At 38.1% G+C, this 20,929-nt stretch overlaps 1 protein-coding gene and 1 pseudogene across 2 annotated transcripts in view; one reads left to right on the top strand and one right to left on the bottom strand.

Annotated features, from left to right (window-relative positions):
- The window catches only part of LOC144629610 (uncharacterized), a 214,315-nt gene that overhangs the window by 3,400 nt on the left and 189,986 nt on the right, over positions 1-20,929 (bottom strand). The window lies entirely within an intron of this gene.
- LOC144631041 (uncharacterized) lies at positions 2,185-20,129 on the top strand (annotated as a pseudogene). Its single transcript, XR_013566660.1, has 5 exons — positions 2,185-2,517; positions 4,011-4,064; positions 13,481-13,545; positions 14,685-14,752; positions 15,151-20,129. The product of XR_013566660.1 is annotated as an uncharacterized LOC144631041 (transcript).

Below are 20,929 nucleotides of genomic sequence, written 5' to 3'. Positions count from 1 at the left end.
TTTTGGTGTTGTTGATCACAACCAATACAAAAACAACGAAGTAACATTTTATGTCGAGGAAAAAATAAGCACATGGTGGTCAGTCCCAGGACAGCCCGGTGGATGTTTTCATGGCTTGCGAATAAATCGAATCGAATACGAATTTTAAATCGAAATTGCACCTCGCTTTTAAGGGGAAAACGTTTCACAAAAGGGGCTCGAAGCCTTAAAGATAACAACGCAGCTTCTAAACTTCCAAAATGATTAAAATCTTCCAAATTCCCTTAACATGCTCTCGACAATCCTAGACAAAACTGTTGAGTCACTTACCTTTCCCTATTATATCTAAGGCCATAAAAAGTTACGTTTCCTGTCTTTGCTCCTTAATTTCTTTCCTCTTCTCAGTGTTGTTTTCAATCAAGAATCACGCCACGAGTATGAAAGCACCCTAGCTTCTGAAATACTGAGCAGGGAGGAGAAAAAGTGACAAAGTTTGCATGCTTTCAGTAGTGGCATTCAAGAAAGAGTATTATTTGCACTAAACTGGCATTTGTCTGAACTAGGTTTTGTCCAGGATTGTAGCTAATGGAATAAAGTAACATGAGAGAGAAACGTAATAATCTTAAAATAATCAGCTTACTTAGGAAAGTGGTATTGTTGCAAGATTTGTAATTTGGTCTACTACAAAAATAAATATGTATAGAGCTCTTTCATGAGTAGAAAATTCAGGCACGAGCTTCCGGAACCAATCAGACATTGCATGTATTGCGGATGCTACATATGTACCTTAACAGTTTTCATGAAAGACTTGAGGGCTGACGCCATATTTGCTCACCGTACCATTGGAGTTCAGTCCTTTCGCGGTCGGAACGGTGTTTTGGTCAGTAAGTGAGCCAATCAGATTACAGGAAATCATATATCCAGTTCTGATTATGAGTAGCACTGTTTAGTATTTTGTGGTTTGATTCACAAATGCCTCTTGGCGGGGGAATGGAAATGGGCAAAGAAGAGACATCTAAAAATCTGAACGAACAACCATCTGGTTCCAGCATAATGTGCTGGCTCATCAGAATAAGAATGGAAGTATTGTTTTGTTTTAAAGAAAGTGTTGCAGTTTCTTCTGTAAGTGGCCATTCACACAACGGAAACCAATTGCAGGGGAGCAGGGTTGGCGCAGTGGTGAGAGCGCTCGCCTTGATGTAATGCAAAATATTGAAAATTCAATATTTTGTAACTCACGTGCAATTTAACTCACCGCCATAACTCACGATACATAACTCACCAATTTGTCAGACCCTGCTCCAAGGTTTTTTTAACCTACCGTATTTATTCGATTAGGCGCCCTGGGCGCTTATTAAATTTTTGGACCTTGAGAGTGGGCGCTTATTCGTGGTGGGCGCTTATTTGAGGCTGTGCGCTTATTAAATTTTTGTCATTTCTCGCAAGTAGTTAATTTATTTTACAAAAAACAATGAATAATAATAAAACGAAAAGATGTACCAAAGCAGAAGTTTGACTGCTCATTGAAAGTTTCCTTAAAATACTAACAAAACTCGGTCTTCGGGGAAGTCTCTACTTAGCGAATTTCAGACACAATTTCAATAACAATCAAAGTACTGCTCTTGTACACTTCAGTATTGTTTCAAAGAGGGGGGGGGAGGGGGTGGGCGCTTATTTGAGGCTAGGCGCTTATTAACTTTTCCTACCTTCAGGGTGGGCCCTTATCTGAAGTGGGCGCTTATTAACTTTTCCTACCATCAGGGTCGACGCTTATTTGAAGTGGGCGCTTATTCGAGGCTGGGCGATTAATCGAATAAAAACGGTAGTTTTGCGGTTTTCCTCCCTCCTGATAAAACCATCACCTGCCAAATTCCAATACAACATGGATAGAGGACCGGCATAAAAAACAGCTATAGGGCTGATGTGGCTTCATCTTCTTGTACGCCCACGGGTTAATTGGCTAGAACGAATGTACAGATAAGACACAATCAATTAATCCTGAGTGTTCTTTCAAACTCCCACGAGAAGAGTGAGATGGTGCAAATTAAAAAAAAAAAAAATGATTAAAAACATTTTGGGCACACAGCCAACACCTAAACATTAAAAACCCCGGATAGTTTTTTACATTATTTTAAGTGTCTTTAGGACCAAACCAAATTTCTTGTAATTTTTCATTTCCATTTCTGCGCTAAGAGAAAAACAAAGTGGAAAGGGGTCATTACTTTGGCATAAAACAGGAAGGGACGTCGAAACGAGACTGATGTGAGGGAGAAAGCTAAATATAGCAAATGAAAGAGCGAGATAGCTTTAGATGTTGACCTTTTTGTTGATCCAAGCGTCGAGTGATTTCAAGTCATTCAAGTTGTAGACAGCTGGGAATGTGAGCAGATTATATGACGCTTAACTCGAACATTACGGAACATTACGTAGCTTTCAGTTTCGATTTAGTTTGCAGTTGGGTTCAGAACATTAACAAACTAACGGGTTGAATTTCAAAGAGTCAAGACTTTCCTCAGATTTAACACAGGACGATTGTAAGTACGTACACGTTACATCTGTAGTTATCTTTCGTAGACAGATATAGCTATCATGGTGTAGATACAGCCCGAGTGGGGAAACTAAAATAATGTGCCGCCGTGTACAAACTCGTCAGATCGTTTATGTCCCTCAGATTGAGAACTAGAAATCTGAAGTCTTTTAATTCTTAAATTGCCGTACAATAGCCTCCTCTACAAACCATGGCCGAGCTAAAAGCGGATTTACTTGTCGGAGGCGAGTTGGCTTCAATCAGTAAACTGACAATTGTATTAAAGCGACGGTCGATGCAAAACTCTTGTAGCTTTATGGACGAGCACCCTTTCCGCTTTGTGGCAAATGAGACTCAGTTGCCACACAGCATTCGCTGATTTCCGCTGCAAACGAATTGAAGAATACTCCAACATTGTACCTCACTACATTAACGCGTTACCTTAGTAGGAAAACAGCAGACAAAAGTACTAACTAAGCGTAGCCCTGTTGAACACATACAAATTCTCCTTTCTGGTCTCTATAATTTCTTATAATGAAAGTTGGGAGAATTTGCCACTTCGTCAATGCATTTTATTTCCTTTTGGTGATCATTTCTTTATATCTTCTGACGTTCTTGCGATTAATTTAAGCACTGTTGTTTTGAGGAGAAATTAGGTTTAAATACTATTAAGTTAAAGATGCTGGAAAATTACAATCGCGTGCAAAATAATCTGTGTGTTCAATGCAATACTATTCTGATGAAGCGAGCACCGAAAATGAGCTTTTTTAACTTGTATAAAATTCCATCTAAGTCGTACATTTCGTTTTCTTATTTGAATGTACATGAAGAGATAAAGCATGAAAAATCAAACCGCAACTTTCGCTACAAACGAAAGCAAAATCGATGAAAATTAGACAGGATGTGAAATTTTTGTAAAGAGAAATTCTAGTCTTCTTGTTGACCTTTTAATATCTTTTCCCGTCTCGTGCTAACTTCGTTATTACAAGCCATTTATTGTTGATAATGCCAGCAGATCATATAACGCTTCACTTGCACAATCCACTTTCGTTTTCATTTGTTGAGAGTGCATTAGACTGACAAAACTGTACGCCACTGAGAAGAAACTTTACGGATAATTTGGACGTTTCAAGTAGGTGTGTTAGAAGTGCGTCTAATCAGTTAATTGCAGAAAGACCGATGAGATTATTTTCGAGGATTATGTGAAAAGATGAGGAGTTTTTGTGATTGTACATATAAACATGTAAAGTTGAGTTTTCTGTGAAGATTGAAATTCTCTTACAGTTTTCCGGACGGAATTAATTTCTTCGATTCAAAACAAGAAACTGCCAGAGAGGCAACAAAACGGCCTACATCGACAGCGATCGGTTCTGGGGGACACCAAGAAAAAAATAAGGCAACAAAGGAGAATTTATATGTACATGTTCATGTACTAACATCTCTTGCTTATGGTTGATTAAGGGTTTGTAATTCATTTTTGTTTTTCCTCCCCTCTAGATCCCAGCTTGTAGCACTTTTTAATTAAGTTCAGTGGCCGAGTACAGGAGCACTATTTCAAGTGAGTTACAACTAATAGATCTCGAAATGTTTTAGGTCTTAATTTATATCAAATTAAATTAATTGTAATTTCTTAGACATATAAGCTAATTCGTGGAAGAAATTTACAATGTCAACATTTTTTATAACAATGCTACTGAAAACATTTCATTCTCAAGTTGATTTCGTCACTTTATGTTGTACGTGAAATATTATTTTAAGTCTTTTAACTGTTAAATGCTGTTGTAGAAAATTTAATACTCGCACTTACATCGAGGATATGAAATGCCCAAAAATCGTTTGCAATTGGTATCGTCTGCTGCAGTAGATTTTCAAAGGTGTGTGATGATGTGTTCTAAAATCGAACATTTTGTACTAGTGCCGCATGCTTGTTGCATGTTTATCTTTAAAATTCCTTTTTCTTTTTACTTTTTACATTCACCTTGTAGCACTGCAGTTTAATCAACTTCAGTGCATGACCAAGAACAGAACTGCCAGCTCGAGCTAGTTTATATAAATACAATTTACTTAATATACTCAAAATGATGCCAAAGTGAAACCATATTACACCTAGCATTAGAGCAGGACGATTTTACCTTTCAGCATAAATTTACGTACAATTTTAGCTCATTTTCAGTACTGGTCGGCAACGAATATATCGGGATTTACAGAGATAAAAAGAGAGATCTGATGTTTTGAATTCTCAAAATGCAGTATTAAAAAATTGATTTGCCTGTAAAAGAGAATTTAGAAAATTAACATTTGTTAATTGACGGGTAGATGCGGGACTCTGTGAAACAGGACTTCGGTCACACTTTTTTGGTGATTTCCGCAATAAACAAATGAAAGAAAACTTGTATTGTTGTTTTGAAGAAATATCAGGCTTGATCAGTGCGAGATGTATGATTCTAGAAAAATATCAACCGATTACAAAGCACAGCGAAATTGAAACATGTAGGACAATGTTTGTTTTGTCTGATAATATCATAGGTGACAAATTACTCCTTAATTTTGGCGCGAAATTTTAACGTTAATTGCCATGGCAACGTAGTTAGCGGCAAGATGGCGTGCGTAATAAAATATGTTTTAAAGCTTAAACTTTGTACATTTTCGCTTGAATTTCATCTTAGCCAGCTAGCCTTGGCCATGTAATAAAACTTTTGATGATATTTTATATTTCAAAACGTCAAAACGACTTGAAAACTTAAGCCAGCTACATGAATGGCATCGAGCAGATTTTTGAGCGTTTTACACGGGCACCGTTTTCAGTTCATTCAAGACGAACTACGGTCATATATAATGTGAGAAATTGTCAACTGCAAAAAGGAATCTCTAAAAAGGTTTTCCTCAAAGACTAAAAACTTGCGAACTTGAGCAAAATGTATGCTTTCAACTTTTCAAAGCTCGGAGTTTGCGATGCAATATACCAGTCAAAAACCTACGATCGCAAGCGTAATTTGTCACCTATGATATTAAAATGTAACCAAATGGTATTCTCGTGAAATTAGGAAATAATTTCACTTGCATTTTGACAAAACGCGCGTGAAATTATTTCCTAATTTCACTCGTCACCATTTGATTACCAATACTAATATAGGCACCGGGAAAACACAGTGAAACTAAACAATTTTACCTCAAGGCACACAATTTCTGCTAATTTTAAAGTACATAAAGCAATAAAAAGCAAGTTGCAGTTTTTGAAAAATAAAATAAAGAGAAATGAATTTCAGTCGATGTGACAGAATTTTAAATTTAGTAAATGGAATTTCTAGACCTCTGGTTGACCTTTCAGTATCTTATTCCGTCTCGTGCTTGCTTCGTGATTACAAGCCATCCATTGTTCCTAGAGTGAGCAGATCATTAACAGTTCGCTTGTACTGTCTCAGGTAACTATTTTCGTTTTCATTTGTTCAGAGCGCAAAACTGACAAAATTGAAGAAGACGAAACTACGAAGATTTTGGAAGTTTCACTTGTGTAGGTGTATATGAGAAAGATATCTAATTGTCTAATCAGTTGTGTGGTACATTCAGAAAGACCAATGATTTTATTTGAGGAGGATCATGTGAGAAGACGAGAGGTCTTTGATTTCACATACAATCCGTACAGTATTTTTCTGTTGAGATTTTAATTTTATCGCACAACTTTTGGTGATTTTCGCAGTAAACGAATTAAAGAAATCTCCAGCATTTTATGACACTTGCTATCATTTACTATTAGTTTTGAAAATGGCAGATACGAGTGCAAAATGTTATAATTTCTTCTTTAAGTTCAGACATATGTGAACATGTAAATTCTCCTTACTGGTTTCCATGCATTTCTTAAAACAACAATGGAGAGAATTTGTCTTCGATGTCATTACATTTTAGTGCATTTTCCTTTTGATGATCATTCCTCACTTCTCCTGTGCTGCTTAAATTTGTATTGTTGTTTTGAAGAAGGCCTTATCACTGTAAGGTGTAAGATTATGGAAAAATATCCATCGATTTCAAAATAAAGCACAGCGAAACATGTAGGATAATGTTTGTTTTGTCTGATAATATAGGCACCGGGAAAACTCAGTGAAACTAAACAATTTTACCTCAAGGCATACAATTTCTGCTAATTTTAAAGTACATAAAGCAATAAAAAGCAAGTTACAGTTTTTGGAAAATAAAGAAAGAGAAATGAATTTCAGTCGATGTGACAGGATTTTAAATTTAGTAAAGGGAATTTCTAGACCTCTGGTTGACCTTTCAATATCTTATTCCGTCTCGTGCTTACTTCATGATTACAAGCCATCCATTGTTCGCTTGCACAATCTACTTTCGTTTTCATTTGTTCGGAGTGCAAAGCTAACAAAGCTGTGCGCCACCGAGAAGAAACTACGACGTAAGATTTTGGACTTTTTATGTAGGTGTATATTAGAAGGGTGTCTAATTAGTTGTGTGGCGCATTCATAAGGCCAAAGATTTTATTTGCGAGGATCATGCAAGACGACAAGGGATCTTTGATTTACATATTTTGGTTTAAAGTTGAGTTTTCTGTGAAGATTGAAATTCTCCTACAGTTTTCCGGATAGAATTAATTTCTTCGCTATATATCACGGTTTTTAAACAACAAATTGCTAACCTAAAGCTAGGGCACGGGACTAGTACAAAGGCATTTTGCAACTAAAACAGCCTTTGGCAGTGATCAGTTTTGGGGTAAAGATCAGACCAGCAAGAGTTCGAAAATGAGGGAAATGAAAGTACTGCCATGTACATGTTCATTTACTGGCTTTTTTGGCCTGTTGTTTGGGTTATTTTAATAAAAAAAAAACGTAATTAAAATTACTTTCGTTTTATTCTTGGTTTTCATGTTACGTCATAAAATCCGGAAATCAAAATTCACTAGACCTGCTAAATTTTCGTTGTCATTAGGCGAAAGATAAACTAAAAATATATATTTTTGCAAATTTCCAGATCGATAGTGTCATTCGTTTTTAAAACAGAGCATTTTGAATATTTGAGTTCTCCGTCGTATGTGACATCAAGCTGAGTGCCGCGACAAAGCTGTTTTGTTTGAAAAAGGGCCTTTCCTTTCTATTTTCAGCAGATTGAACATTTCAGATATAACTAGGAATTTCATAATGAAAGTGAGTGCTGGCTCGAGGAATTAACGATTACACTACATTATTTCTGAAGTTTGGAGGTACAGTATGTTAATGAATGGTTTGTTTGGAGTTCTGGATTTCATTTTTGGCGATTACTGAAAGAAACAATCGTAGAAAAAAGCATATGAATTTTCCATATCTTCCTAAAAATCAAATAATGGTCCTGACCCGTACGAGAAAATTAAGCAGAATTCACACAATCATACACAGAAAGCTGTGACCTCGAGCAGCTTGCAAAAGCGGAGAAATCGTGTACAATTTCGCTTTAAAATATATCCAACAATGTAACGATGTTCAAGAGCACATTGAACGCTGAATAGTATAAAAAGGTACAATTTTAAAATGAAGCAGATGTTCTCCCTATCTCCAGTAAGCATTGCAAGCATTTAATTCACAGGTAACGTAACATAATGAGAACCTTTCGCTGTTACTGAAGCTATAAAAAGAATAATTTTGTCGTGCTTCTTAAAAGTTGGCCCAAGCTTCAGTTGCAATAATATAACCGCATTCAATAGCATATTCAAAGTTTAACACAATCGTAATGGCATAATAAAAATAGAGCACATGAATTTTCCATATCTCCCTAAAAATCAAACAATGGTCTCGCGAATGAAATAGAGAAAAATTTACACAGTCACATGCCACCAGTTGTTACTCAGAGCAGCTTGCAAAAGCGGGAAAATAGCATTCAATTTCGCTTTAAAGTACGCCCAACAATATAACAGTGTTCAATACGTATTAAAAGGTAAAAAGGATTAAAAAGGCTTAATAGAAGAACTTAGCAGATGCTGTTCCTTATCTCCAAAAAACATCGGAAGCATTTCTGTAACGTTACAATGTATGGACCTTTTGCTGTGACTAAAATGTACTAAGACAAAAAAAAAGTTGTACATTCGTCGGGCTGCTTAAAATTCGGCCCAAATTCGGTTATATTAGTCCGGCGGATAAGTGAAAGTATTGTGCACTTTATGATAAAAGCATGAAACTTGGCACACTAATACTATAAATCTTGAGGAACATTTCAAAGATTATAGGCATCCTGGATGTGACCTTTTTCAGGGGGGGAGGGGACTTTTTCAAAATGGCCGCCAACCAGCTTTTTTGTTAAGACAACATGGAACAAAGCGACGTGGTACAGCGTCAAATTGTTATTTTTATGATATATACTTATTGATCTAACACCAAAGATAAGAAATATGGTATCAAAATTTCTTTTAAAGTGTCTTACAGAATTTGAGCGGTCATTTCTTGGCTAAAATTACATATGCAAATTAATGATTTCATTACACTCATATCAAATAAACCCCGAGATTTACTTTATGACTTTTCTGAAGTAAGCTCATAAGCGATACAATGATTTCCACCCACAAGTGTCCCTGACATTTGTGGCGCTGACAAGGCAGATTTTCTTTTACACATCTACACCGTCTTCTGCAGCGTTTAGCACATCCACTCACTGAGGAGGAGGCGACGACTGGTTTTCATGTTGAAAAAACACTTCAAGGTCAGCACCGCGCACTTGACTGGTGATACCTAATGTTGAAAACAAATGCCAGTACAGTCTCATGGTCTGTAGCTACTGTTGTGTGCGGGTTTTTGCTTTATCGAGATGCCACTAGAAAACTCAAATTATTCTATCCTAACACTGAGTCGAGTTGTGCGTTCTTTTTCAGTACATAAACGATACGCTACTTACAATGAAAATTTTTTACACAAAGTTGTGCGTTCTACTTTTCTGTTGTTAAAGAGCTCGTTGCACTGGTGTTCGCTAAGATCTTTCAAATTACGGCAGAATCGATGACTGCTACATTCATTACCTTCTGAATGCCAAGAACTAAGAGATCACTGCTGGTTTGAGAATGGATCGTCCATATTGTCCATTGTTTATTGGTCAAAATCCTGGCCATCTCTGTTCCAGACACCATCCATCTCAGTAGTGCCGATGCAGAAGCCCCACTTCTCCTCCATTTCTTTTCATGAAGGCATTGTTCTGTTCATGGCCTTCATCTAAAGCTATCCTAGTGAAAGGTCACTATTAACGGTGAACTTCGCCTTCCAAAATGCTTCCACTATTCTGTGGTGCTTGTGTTTATCGCGAAGCATAACCATGCCTCACGCAGGTGAATGGCACTGGCACATGTGTAGTTGTAGTGGTCAAAAGAATTTTACAGCCACTAATCCTTGTTAAAGCCTCTACATACAAAAGAAAGTTGCTGGTACGACCAACTCGACGCTCAGCTTATTAAGCTGCCAAATGTGGAACTGTGGGCTTTGAAGGGCTCTTTGTTTGCACCATTCTTCAAACGATGTACCGCTACATTCTGGCCACTCAACGTACGATGCCTGTCGAAGCCTACACAGAGCGCAAGCTATAATCTGGTGTGCACGGGCGGTTATCTTAACATGCACCGCTTTCAGGAAAAATTTCGAAGTTCTCTAACCGATATTTCACCTTGTACTAGTGCTGACATCCAGCTACTGCCATCAGAAAAATCTTCATGTGATTTTAGCAATGCTATCTTGTTGTGTTGGCCAGCCAGCATTTCTATAAATGAATCTTTCCCATATGTTTCTGGCCACATCTACTGGATTTGCTTTGCAATCGTGAATAGTATAAGGTTGATCAAATGTGATCATTCATGTAGGCGTTTTCCAAGGATTAAGAACAGCCACAGCCTCTTTCACCACATTCATGGAATGAGAAATCATCGCCATTGACTTCGAGTCATTCGGGAAAAGAGGAAAAAGGGAACTGACTGCTGCAAGGCCATGACCTGGGGTATCTGCTGGTTGTTGTCTTCTTGAGTGGTATGCAGTCCAAGATACATTCAAGTCCTTATCACTGGCACTGTCATAAGTACCATCGATAATCTTGCTGAGGTGATCGGACCTGTCATTGTCTTCTGTTACAGCATTCGTTATCCATTAGACTGCAGCTGGGCTGTTTCAGTCCACAAACTTCTGGAACAGGAGGCTCGTTCTTTGTGACCGTCGGCTACCAGTACAAATGTGTAGCTGTCAGGTCTTGCCAGACCTGGAGATAGAAATGCATGATTGTTCTGATCTGTGCCACGATTTTCAGTGTCGGGGTACTGAAACAGTGTTATGCCTGTCCCATGGAAGGATCCATGTGCACTAGTTGCTGTCGGATCATGGTCAATATTATCGACTGCTGATGTCGTGAACACACCAATGGTTAGTATAGACGGGCAAACTGTTGCTGCTGTCTTGAAGTGGCTAATAGCAACCTTCAGATTCAGATTTGACTAGAGTACGAGATCGAGTACGAGTATGACTTTGGAATTTCGACACGATTGTATCCCTCAAACTATTACTCTTCCGTGTTGCTGACTAACACATAAATAAACTTTAAGGATAAAATTGGTGTGATAAGTGACTTTAGGAGGCAAACGAATTTGGTTTGAAAACTCGTAATCGTACTCAATCTCGCACTCGTAGTCCAATCTGAAGGTCGCTAATGACAGAGTTTTCAAGGTCTGCAGTCAACACGTTCATATGAAACAGACAATCCCAGCCTGTAAAGTGTATCCACTAGAACTTTTGATCTTGTCAGACTTGAGTCAGTACTAATGCACCTAGAAATAATGGCAGTACTAGTGGCGTCTCCCGTTGTTCGAAATGCCTGGTGTTCGTAGAGGGTTGTTGACGCCGGCGCTCACAACTGTTTTTAGTTGTGACAAGTAGCTTTGTGGTTGATGTTACTCCCACACATGATAATTGTAAAAAGCATAAGCAACGATTGAAGCACCGAATTTTCCTGACAACCTCTGTGAATGAACCAGTGATACGCATGAGGCACGATCTTAGAGATTTTCGACGTTTTGATCAAATTTCAGCAAATTTCTACCTTCATTCTATCCTTTCAATTGAGACACATTGAATTGGTGAAATTTTTTTAACATAAACGCGTGTACATAGAATGATCTACTGAGGAGTCCCATCCAAGCTGATGCACTCTATCAGCGTAAGCGGCTTGTATATATGAAATAAGTTCAGCAAAAACAGTATTAAAAACCAGTTTAAATGCTTTTTAAAGAAAAACAAAAATATGGGAACAAGATACTATTACAAAATCAGTGTGAATGAATTCTAGCTAATTCTTTTAAAAAATCTAATTTGCATAAAGCCCAAAATGACAACAATTTTTCCAAAACATTTCAAAATTTCCATTTTTGTACAATTTTCTAAATTCTGGACTTTCTTTAATAAATGACCAACTTTAAAAATATTAATTAAACCTTTCAGTAAGTAATTTGGCAATATGCTCTCATAATAAAGATTCTGGCTGGCGGCCATTCTGAAAAATACCCCTTCCCCCCCGGAAAAGATCATATCCAGATTGCCTATAATCTTAAAAATATTCCTCATAACTTATAATATTAGTGTGCCAAGTTTTATGCTTTTATCATAAAGTGCATGATTAGTCCCTAAAATGACACTTATCCACTGGACTATAAACAATGGTTCTAACAAAAAGAAGCATTCAACAGCATATTCGGTTTTCAACGCTATTAAGATGAAGTTTACATATCTCCAAAAAAATCAAACAATTATTTACTGTATGCTTTTAATAAACGCTACTTCACGCAATCGTGTGACAAACGGTAATACACGCTATCGTGTGACATAATAAAAATATACAGAATCGTAGACCGCATGCGCTTAATCTGACATCCAAAATTTGGCTCCGAACCGCACACACAACACAGAATACCAACACACACAGGACTACCAGAATAGTGTGCTGTCTCGCTAAGGCGAGCCAGCAATAAGTGGTGTTTATGTGAAAGTGTACTAGCTCTTAAGCCAATGATAGCCGCAGTTGTAAACAGAATTGAGTTCCAGAAGGTTTCTCTGACATCACGGCGGCCATTACTGTGTCCCTCGGAAGGACACGGTTATGGCGCCTCCATACTAAGCTTTATAAATTTGCGTTGGAAAGGTTCGGCAAATAACTCGCAAACGGTACACCGCACAGACCCGAAACTTGGAGAAATTGTTTATCTATTTATCATCTATAACATTTGAAATTCATAGCCTCTGCAGTTGAATGGTTTTAAATTTATTTTTTGATTGCGTGACAGTGAAAACCAGCAATAGATCGCAGCTTGTGGCACTTTTCAATTACGTCAAGTTGCCATGTACAGAAGTAATTTATCTTATAAATAACATAAAACATAAAATAGAACTCAGCATTGTTTAGGTCAAGTGTTTGTCAGACTGAATAATATTAATATCAGAATTTGTTATTTCCATTTACCGGTAAATCAAGAAGTAAGGTGCACCAAGAAAACCTTTTGGAATTGATATCGTTTGCTGTTGTTTTTGTTTAAAAGAATCATAAGAAATCGAACATTTTGCATAGCAGTTTTGTCCGAACAATGACATGTCAACATGTGGTGAACTAGTGCCGCTTGCTTGTTGTTAGGTTAACAAAAGGCAAGCACAACATAGCGAGTTTACCAACTGAGAAAAAAACACATCTCAGTTCACAACGAGTGCTCGATTACACTTCACAAAACTGTGTAATCAACAACATAGATTGGTTCGCTGCAATAGGAACGGGAATAGGAAATGATAAAAAACATTCATTCCTTGCGTGACGCGTTACTCGGAATATCATTGTCTTTTGTTCATTTTATCATTTATTTATCGACCTGCCATCTAACATTACGCACTCTCGTACCAGTCAGTACCTTTCAGTTCTAAGTGCGTCAAGGCCCGCACTTTCTAACCTGTGGTTACCACTAGTTTAGGTTTTAAATTCCATTTTCTTGCTTTCTAGATCGAGCCCATATAGCATTGTTTATAAATCAAGTTCAGTTACCAAGAACAGGATTGCGAGTTTCAGTAAGTTTATATAAATACAATGTGCTTAAAAGTGCACTCATAATTATCTTTATTTAAATGAAACCATTTGGTTTCACTTAAATTGATCGTAACAATTAAAATAATTTTCTTCGTTGTCAATACATCTGAACTTTGTGATCATTTCCATAATCCTTGCTTTTGTATTGCTGTTTTAAGGAGAAATAAGGTTTGATCGCTGTTCGGTGGAAGATTATGTAAACAATTTCAGTCTATTGCGCATATTTTTAGCACAGCGAATTACGTAAGACAATGTTTTTCAATTCTGATGAAGCAAACATCGAGCGCCCCACACATAAATAGCGCAACCGAACAATTTTACCTGAACTTAGTCTAGTTAAGCTATTTCAAGATGTCTAGTCGTCCTGGCCCATTTTGTTGTTGTTGTTTTCTTTTTCTTTTCTTTTTTTTTTTTTTTGGGGGGGGGGGGGGGGGTTGTTTGTTTTCGTCTGATACTTGTGGTTACAAGCCATCCATTGTTCCCAAAGCGAAAAGATCATAAAGTTCTCCACTCGCACAATTTTCATTCTCTAATTTTCATTTGTTCTAAGTGCCTGAATGAGAGCTCTTGAAGTCGCTAAACGATACGATCCCGCCTCTATAAATACAATTATTCCTTAGTTTTAAGGCAGTAAAATAGCGAAATGCAAACGACAGAATTGCATATTATAATAGTCAAAAAATTCTTAACAGCAAGTTGGCCCATTTAATTCTGCTCCCGTCTGGCATGCGTTTTTCTGGCACCTTTTAAAAGGGAAGTATCACGAGGATTTTTTTGTCATTTCAAAAGCTAAGAGACAATTCATAGTTAGTGGAAACCTTTAAATGATGGCCCAGGTTCGTTATAAATTACCACCTAGTGTACTGAAACTGTCGACGAGTGTCTCTGGCCATAGATGGAAAGTGTTCTCGCCAAGTTCTCGAATTTTTTCTCCCAAAATACGCTAGAAACGATGATCATGATTTTTTTCTTTTTCAAGAATTGGCTGTTATTTTTTTCTTGGTGCTCTAGGATTATTTTCTAAACAGATAGAGGTATTATAGCACAGTTTCGACGACGAACAATCAAAATCCCCTTGATACTTCCCCTTTAACTTCATTTCCGTTTGTTATATTTACAGAGCTGTGCGCCGAAGTGATGGACTTTACGTAGATCATGGTGTATCCCCGTATTAATCAGGCATTAAAGGTGCGAATTTGATGTATCTTATCAAAAGTGAAATTGTTAATAAGAATAAGTGGAGCGGTTTGCATGACATCCTGTTCTTCATTGCCGAAGTGAAGTAAAAACAAGTCACGCAATTTCGGCAGATATTTGCGTAGGGGTTTTTATAATTACAAAAATAATAAGCACCTAAATAATAAAAAAAGACGTCACAGCCACGGCTTTTTGATGTGGTGCGAGGAGGGGGGGGGGGGTGATGGCATCCAATTTACCTTGTACGGCTAACACGCCACCGTCAACAACTAAAAGCAGACAAACTTAACCACCACAGATTATTGTGCCCTTCACGGACATCAGCAGATTTTTTTTATTTTTTTACGTCGCCAAACCTCTCTTAAATGCCTGGTTTATTTTCACTGCAGGACTTTTCACAATGGAGTACTCATCAGAACAGTTAAACTATTTTCGAATTTGTTACATCGCCTTTAACTTGGTGCCCGAAGGTCTACGAAAAATCTTCAAACAAGAATGGGATTTCCGTTACAAAACAACGCTTGGAGAATGGGAAGACACGCCAAAGAATGGTTTAGACTTTTACAACAACGAATCTCGAAAAAGTCGCTCAAAAAACGCGCGTTATCTTGCGACAATACAGAATGGAAACACGGCAGAGTGGGACTGCAGTTGTTTGTTTTTCGCGATCCTGTTCTCAGACAGCATTGGCACAACCGTTAGTGCAGCAATCAAGAAAGAAGTCGATGATCTTCGTCAGGTCCGAAATGACATTGCTCACATCAGTGAAGCCGAACTTACAGATGCTGAGTTCAAGAATTATGTTGGAAGAGTGTTATTTGCATTTAATACTTTGAATCTTCCTCTCAATGATATCGAGGAGGTTAAAAACCAAACGAGCTTTCCCACGGCAGAAGTTAACAACTTAAAGTCTGAGGTTGCTAATCTCCTAGCAGAATTGACAAAAGCCAAATCTGATTTTCAAGACGCACAAGACACCATACAGAGAAAGGAGAAGGAAAATGCATGTCTTAAGCAAGAGATGAACTCCGAAGTTAAGTCTTTCTGTAATCTCGCATTCAAACCCTGTCACGAAATCGTCACACGTTCAAATGACGTCACAAGGATTATATCAAAAATGCACGAGCTTCAAGATCAAAGTAACGGAGCAGTCAGTACCTTTTATCTTTCAGGAAATCCTGGATGTGGCAAAACTCAAATGGCTCGTCAAATTGGACAAGAAGCATTTACAGAAAGGTCAAGCGAAAGCTTAACATTTGTTGCAACCCTGAATGCAGAAACCCTTGAAACGCTAGCAGACTCGTACTTCGGTCTGGCTAAACAGTTAGGAATTACGGAATACGCTTATACTAACCTGGCGACCTCGAAAGTAAACTGCAGCCCCGAAGAAATAATCCAGCCTCTCTTACGTTTAATCTTGCCAAAGATTAAACAGTTCTCAAAGTGGTTAATAATTGCTGATAACGTTATTGACCTGTCCCTGGTTCGCAATTATCTGCCTCAGACTGCCAGTGAAGAATGGGGTCACGGTCAGGTGCTGATTACAACTCAAGACAGCAGTGCAATTCCTACAAATGCTCCTCATACTTACCACAAGTCCCTAAGTGCAGGAATGCAGCCGGAGGACGCAGTGGAGCTATTGAAACAAGTTGCGCAAATTTCAAATGACGACCAAGTTCAAACGGTTGCCGAGGTTCTCGATTATCAACCACTTGCCTTAGCAGCCGCTGCATTCTATGTACAAACTGTTGCGAGAAAAGGTTCTCCAAATTACAGTTGGACAAACTACATGGAAGCATTTGGTCGTGGCGATCATGAAGCGACGCAAAAACCTCTTGCTAAAGGAAATCCAGCGTATTCGAAAACATCGACTACTGCAATAACAATGGCAATAAATAGTGCGTTGGAAAGCGATCAAGTTCTTCGCCAGGTACTGTTATTTCTTTCACTTTGTGATTCCGAATCTCTCCCAGTTGAGGCAGCTGTTAACTTTGTCAAAAATCGCACCTCAGGAGAGACAGAAGAGTTAATCAGAGCAAATATTTTAAATTCTTCCTTGATAACTTGCTTATACAGTGAAGATGGGATACCCGACTATATAAGAGTGCATAATGTTATTCATAAAGCACTCAAGAAAATTTTGACGCTGGATGTTGACTTCACAGAGAAACTTGAGTGTATATCTGTGGCAATTGAGGTTTATCGCTCCCTAACTGAGTCAAAGCGTAATCTTATAAATAAGAGCGGGCATGTTTGTGTAATGCTACGTAAAATTATGACCCATTGCAAAGAGTTGCATGAAATTATTTCTAATTCTTTTGCTACGAAAGATGTTTTAGTGAAAGAGTTAACACCCTTTATTACTCCAGACAACATTGTTTTGTGGCTTTGCTCCACTGCTTCTGTGTGTTGTGACCTCAGCAACCCATCAGTTGCAAACTTCTTTTCCACATCAGCCTGTGATTTTGTTCAATACATGAGTAACACAAGAGAGGCTCACATACGTAAAGCAATGATCTTTGAAGTGCACGGAATAGCACTGTCATTGGCATGCCAGTATGAATTATCAAAGTCATATCACGAGAAGGCACTAGTCATCAGGAAAAAAAATTACGGAGAGGAACATGCAGGTGTAGCAACAAGTTATAACAACTTAGGAAATGTTTATCGTGATCTCGGACAGTACAATGAAGCAAAAGAATATCACGAGAAAGCACTAGTCATCTGGAAAAAGATTTTGGGCGAGGACCATGCAGTTGTAGCAACAAGTTATAACAACTTGGGGACTGTTTATCAAGATCTTGGACAGTACAATGAGGCAAAAGAATATCACGAGAAAGCACTAGTCATCAGGAAAAAGATTTTGGGCGAGGAACATGCAGATGTAGCAACAGGTTATAACAACTTGGGAAATGTTTATCGTGATCTCGGACAGTACAATGAAGCAAAAGAATATCACGAGAAAGCACTAGTCATCTGGAAAAAGATTTTGGGCGAGGAACATGCAGGTGTAGCAACAAGTTATAACAACTTGGGAAATGTTTATCGTGATCTTGGACAGTACAATGAAGCAAAAGAATATCACGAGAGAGCACTAGTCATCAAGAAAAAGATTTTGGGCGTGGAACATGCAGGTGTAGCAACAAGTTATAACAACTTAGGAAATGTTTATCGTGATCTCGGACAGTACAATGAAGCAAAAGAATGTCACGAGAAAGCACTAGTCATCAGTAAAAAGATTTACGGCGAGAAACATGCAGATGTAGCAGGAAGTTATAACAACTTGGGAGCTGTTTATCATGATCTCGGACAGTACAATGAAGCAAAAGAATGTCACGAGAAAGCACTAGTCATCAGTAAAAAGATTTACGGCGAGAAACATGCAGATGTAGCAGCAAGTTATAGCTACTTGGGAGCTGTTTATCGTAAACTCGGACAGTACAATGAAGCAAAAGAATGTCACGAGAAGGCACTAGTCATCAGTAAAAATATTTTGGGCGAGGAACATGCAGATGTAGCAACGAGTTAAAACAACTTGGGAAATGTTTATCGTGATCTTGGACAGTACAATGAAGCAAAAGAATATCACGAGAAGGCACTAGTCATCAGGATAAAGATTTTGGGCGAGGAACATGCATATGTAACAACAAGTTATAACAACTTGGGAAATGTTTATCATGATCTCGGACAGTACAATGAAGCAAAAGAATATCACGAGAAAGCACTAGTCATCAGGAAAAATATTTTGGGCGAGGAACATGCAGATGTAGCAACAAGTTATAACAACTTAGGAAATGTTTATCGTGATCTCGGACAGTACAATGAAGCAAAAGAATGTCACGAGAAAGCACTAGTCATCAGTAAAAAGATTTACGGCGAGAAACATGCAGATGTAGCAGGAAGTTATAACAACTTGGGAGCTGTTTATCATGATCTCGGACAGTACAATGAAGCAAAAGAATGTCACGAGAAAGCACTAGTCATCAGTAAAAAGATTTACGGCGAGAAACATGCAGATGTAGCAGCAAGTTATAGCTACTTGGGAGCTGTTTATCGTAAACTCGGACAGTACAATGAAGCAAAAGAATGTCACGAGAAGGCACTAGTCATCAGTAAAAATATTTTGGGCGAGGAACATGCAGATGTAGCAACGAGTTAAAACAACTTGGGAAATGTTTATCGTGATCTTGGACAGTACAATGAAGCAAAAGAATATCACGAGAAGGCACTAGTCATCAGGATAAAGATTTTGGGCGAGGAACATGCATATGTAACAACAAGTTATAACAACTTGGGAAATGTTTATCATGATCTCGGACAGTACAATGAAGCAAAAGAATATCACGAGAAAGCACTAGTCATCAGGAAAAATATTTTGGGCGAGGAACATGCAGATGTAGCAACAAGTTATAACAACTTGGGGACTGTTTATCATGATCTCGGACAGTACAATGAAGCAAAAGAATATCACGAGAAAGCACTAGTCATCAGGAAAAAGATTTTGGGCGAGGAACATGCAGATGTAGCAACAAGTTATAACAACTTGGGAGCTGTTTATCATGATCTCGGACAGTACAATGAAGCAAAAGAATATCACGAGAAAGCACTAGTCATCAGGAAAAAGATTTTGGGCGAGGAACATGCAGATGTAGCAACAAGTTATAACAACTTAGGAAATGTTTATCGTGATCTCGGACAGTACAATGAAGCAAAAGAATATCACGAGAAGGGACTGGTCATCTACAAAAAGATTTACGGCGAGGAACATGCAGATGTAGCAACAAGTTATAACAACTTGGGACTTGTTTATCAAGATCTTGGACAGTACAATGAGGCAAAAGAATATCACGAGAAGGGACTGGTCATCAGGAAAAAGATTTACGGCGAGGAACATGCAGATGTAGCAGCAAGTTATAACAACTTGGGACTATTTTATCAAGATCTTGGACAGTACAATGAAGCAAAAGAATATCACGAGAAGGGACTGGTCATCTACAAAAAGATTTACGGCGAGGAACATGCAGATGTAGCAACAAGTTATAACAACTTGGGACTTGTTTATCAAGATCTCGGACAGTACAATGAAGCAAAAGAATATCACGAGAAGGGACTGGTCATCAGGAAAAAGATATTGAGCGAGCAACATGCAGATGTAGCAGCAAGTTATAACAACTTGGGACTTGTTTATCAAGATCTCGGACAGTACAATGAAGCAAAAGAATATCACGAGAAGGGACTGGTCATCTACAAAAAGATTTACGGCGAGGAACATCCTCTTGTCGCAGAAAGTTGTCTTAACTTAGAAATTGTTTATAGTAACCTTAGTCAACGTAACCAATCCAGGACGAGGGTTTGTAATTTACTGTGAGAAAATTAAACAGCAAACGTGAGGAAGTGGAGTTGGCTGTCACTTCTAGTCTCTCATGCTTTACATTCGTGAGATTTTGTCCTGGTTTAGCAACTTGTATTGTGTTCAGTTTACCGAACACGTCGAAACTGGAAGAAATTTAGCAACTCAGTGATGTTACGTTTTTATAATGTCACACTCAGTAAACTTTGATGTTGGAAACTTGGCGGAAAATTAACATTTTCAAAAGAAAATTTGCACAAATATAATATTTTTTTTTACGTTTTCTGGCTCCCGAGAAGCCTGTCGCTTGCTACAGTTTTATTCAATCATTAACAAAATTGTGAGGGTTGTAATATCTTATTATATTAAAAATTAGCAATGGTATATTGCAATTCCTGCGTTTTGATATGCCATTGACCTCAAATATGATAGCCGAAACACGTCAACGAAAACAGCTGGGGAGCTTAAATCTTGCAATTCTTTGGGCGTTTTTAATAAGACAATTATTCCACTCGTGCTTGTTGGATATGAGATCGTTATCGCCAACTCGGCGCTACGCGCCTCGTTGGATATCTACCATCTATTATCCAACGCGCGCTCATGGAATACTTGTTGAATATAAGCATTGTGCACTTCTCTTATAGTTGTTTCCATGACAACCGTTAAAACGGTCATATTTTCAAATCATGATTAATAAGCAGGGGAGTATCCAGGAATTTCTGAAAGGAGGGGGGGGGGTGACACTATTGTAGTAACCTTTAAGGCCAATGGTGTGGAAGGCGAGTTATGGCCCCGTGCCTCTGGCACGAGCTCTAGAG

This window comes from Oculina patagonica, chromosome 11 (assembly GCF_052425735.1).
Source record: "Oculina patagonica isolate OP01 chromosome 11, crgOcupat, whole genome shotgun sequence".
NCBI lineage: Eukaryota > Metazoa > Cnidaria > Anthozoa > Scleractinia > Oculinidae > Oculina > Oculina patagonica.
The sequence above is the reverse complement of the archived record's forward strand: the minus strand, read 5'-3'. Positions and strand labels throughout refer to the sequence as shown.